Below are 3,691 nucleotides of genomic sequence, written 5' to 3' on the forward strand. Positions count from 1 at the left end.
CGAGATTTTTTTAATTTTAGGTAACTTTTTGCGCTGATTACTGATTTTGTATTAACAGCTCAAAAAAGCTTTAAAGGTAAGCCTCACAGCAATAGGATATACCGGGATATCCGATTTGATCCCATTTATCTCCCAGGTTGTCCCAATGATATCCTAGGGATAACCCCAGGACATCCCTGGGACGTATCCGGGATATTTAAATGTCCCAAATAGGATATAAATTGATTGTCTATATCCTTCTTGGGACATTTGAATATCCCGGAAACGTCCCGGGGATACCCTGGGGTTATCCCTAAGATATCCGAATTTCCGCCTTGCGAGGTATCCAACGGGTTATCCATGGGATATCCTTGTGGCAACCTGGGAGATAAATAGGATCAAATGGCATATCCCACTATATCCTATTGCTGTGACGGAAGTGAATTTTTTATAGTTTCACTAATTGCACAATTTCTGAAATAATTTTTGTAACATTATTGAATAAACTTCAAGATAACAAAATACTGCTAACGTTAAATCGAAGAATTATTTCGGCGATTGTATCTCTCGATATGTCCATTCTTTTATAATGTTTTCAATTCTTGCATTTTAACTGCGCGAATTCAATTTCAGCGCCAGCGTCTGCCAGGCGGAAGCAGCTTACCCCATTATCTGCGATGGATCTTGGTCGTAAATAAACCGCTATTATAAACAGTATTTTAGCAACTGATTTTTCTGCAAATTTTACTGCTATCAGTATCAGTATACAGTCAAATATATTTACCAATTTCCGCTGCGTATCTTAAAAATTACGACTGCAAGAATTGTTGTGAACAAAACTAACTCCCCCCCCCCCCCATTTTATTTCCAGAAAATATTTTCACCTTAAAATCATTTTCAATTTGTAATTTTCGATTGACACAAAAGAACGTGTTCTAGAACAGGTTAGTAACAGGTTACGAACATGCGAGTAACTATGTCATCCCCCATTCGCTAAAACAATTCTGTAACAGTTCTAGAACGCTCTGACTTACGATCTGTAACATTTCTCGAACAATTCTAGAACTCAATTCCAAATGTTGTATAACAAATCTGTAATAAGTCTAGAACGCTGTGACAATCGATCTGTAACATATCTAGAACAATTCTAGAACTTTAGTACTTTGCGTTTAAAAAATTCTAGGACAATTCTATAGCAGTTCCACGACTGTTATGTATCAAATATGGAAAATTTTTGTATGCATCACACAGCAATAGGATATCCCGGGATATTCGATTCGATCTCATTTATGTCCCGCGTTATTCCAGGGATAACCAGTCGGAATATCCTGCGAGATGGCAATTTAAATATCACCACGGATATATTTTGATCTGGGACAACGCGTACGCAGTCCCGACTAACAAAAATGATACGTCCGAGATATCCACATTAGGAATATTCGCAAGGGTCAACTCGACCGTAGTGCAATGGAAGAGCCTTGCCCTTGGGGAAACGCCTTGTTGTTTACGGTAGCCTCTAAGCCAGGTAAGTATGCTTGTCGCCGCTTCGGATGCTCTCTTAAACACTTGACCCTTTATTTCAATTGTGAGAAAGGCAAATCGCTGTGCTCCCTGGGGCACTACGGCCGAACTATGACCCAAGACGGCAAGATTCAAATCTTCAAATAATAAATAACATCTTTTTGTGTTAAATATTTACCCATGGACCATGATTTATCATTTATACCGTCATGAGTGTTGAACACATAAATATACGAACTTATTTATTAAAGCTAAGGTAAAATAATTATTCGTTTAACATAATACATAATAGTAAATAATGTACGATAACAGAATTTGATTAAATTGCCATAAATGTTTGGATTAAATAAGTGTTTTTCGTCAGAAATTGTTATTTTAAATTTTTTGTAGATTATATTTTAAAGAAGATTCACAACTTTTTCACAACTTTAGGTTATTTTAGTCATTTACACCAGAAATAGTTATTTTTAATAAAAAATTATTAGACTTCAAAATAAGATTTAAAAAATTGTTGTACAATTCGACGTTAAAATGACGGTTTTTACTGAAAATGTTAATAAATATTTCAAAGAAGATTAATGTTTTTAGGAAATATTAAGATTATGTCAACATAAATTGCTATTTATGTTATTAAATGATGAAATCGTTACCAAATTATAAAAAAATATTGGAGGCAAAATGTCAAAATTATGTTTCGTCAAAACTCCATTATATCTCGGTACTTTAATTTCTTTTTCAATTTTAATTTTTCTTTATTACTTTTTTTCAGCGTAGGCTTTAGAGAAATTATTTTGAATGTGTAGAAATAATTCAAAAATATCTCAAAATGGCCCATAATGTCTTTCGAATCCCTGTGAGAGGCAAAGCATTCTGTCTTTACAAAGGCTGAAAAAACTATATCATACGTTGAAATTATATTTTTAAGTATTATGATTGCGAGGTAACTTTTCGCAATTTATTTATACGTGCTTTTAAAAAGAAGTTAACAGCTTATCAGTTGACAATGTTTAGATGATAATTGGACTAGATAGATCTAGAAAAACAGCAATCCGAACGAAATTAATGGTATTTTGGATATATTACTACAAAATAACTTAGGTTTAAGCTAACATAAGTATGGCAAATTATAGGAAAATATTGGAGGCCAAATATCAAAAATTGTGTTTCATCAAAACTCCATTATTTCTCCGTAATTTATTTTCTAATTTTAATTTTTCTTCAGTACTTTTTTTTTCAGCGTAGTTTTAAGCCAAATTATTTGAATTTGTAAAATAATTCGAAAATATCGAAAAATGTCCCATAATTTCCTTCAAATTTCAGTGGAAAACAAAGCATTCTGTCCCCTGCTGGAAGTAAAAAGATTCAAAAAGATATAAACGTATAAATAAAAAAGATAGAGCTATTCAATCATTCCCAAATGCACACTTTGCATCCCACAAACTCTATCTTTTTCTTTCCACGCCCTATCCATTGCGTTTACTTGGATCTACTTCTTTGTATACCTAACTCTATCCCTTACAGTTGCAACTGTCTATCTTTGTCTATCCATGGTGCTCACAACTGTCTATCTTTCTCTATCACTGACTTGTGGCCACATGGCTATCTTTTTTATCTTCGTTGTTCAGAAATGCCTATCTTTATTTATCCCAGACTAACCACTATCAACGACATATCACTTTGATTTCTATCCATTTGAATCCACTCAATAATGTAGTATTCTTATTCGTTTCGAAAATAATAACATTTTCTGAATTTAAAACTCCCGCAAAATAGTATTAACCCTGCTTAAAATTTCGGACAAATTCCGGATTCCGCAATTTGTCCGGTATTGTCTGGGACGTCATCCGGTTTTTGTCATCTGTATTCTATCCGGTCATGTTGGAAAATTGTCCGGATGGAGTAGCACGAAAAAAATAATAAATCCGAAAATTGTTCGTTAGAATCGGAAAGTTGTACGGTCTGACGGATTCGATCAATCCGGATTGTATCCGGTCATGTATGTTTTTTATGCGGTCCGACGGTCTCAATCAATCCTGTTTGTATTCGGTAATGTCCGTCTTTTATACGGAAGTCGGATTAAACCAATTTAGATTGTATCTGGACATGTCCGCTTTTTGTACGGTTAGACAGACTGGATCAATCCGGATTGTATCTGCTCATGTCCGTATTTTGCACGGACTGACGGACACGA

At 34.3% G+C, this 3,691-nt stretch overlaps 1 gene; it reads right to left on the reverse strand.

Annotated features, from left to right (window-relative positions):
* Nucleotides 1–1,350: 1,350 nt before the first annotated feature.
* On the reverse strand, nt 1,351–1,512 carry LOC117180937.
* Nucleotides 1,513–3,691: the final 2,179 nt, after the last annotated feature.

Source organism: Belonocnema kinseyi, chromosome 9, assembly GCF_010883055.1.
Source record: "Belonocnema kinseyi isolate 2016_QV_RU_SX_M_011 chromosome 9, B_treatae_v1, whole genome shotgun sequence".
NCBI lineage: Eukaryota > Metazoa > Arthropoda > Insecta > Hymenoptera > Cynipidae > Belonocnema > Belonocnema kinseyi.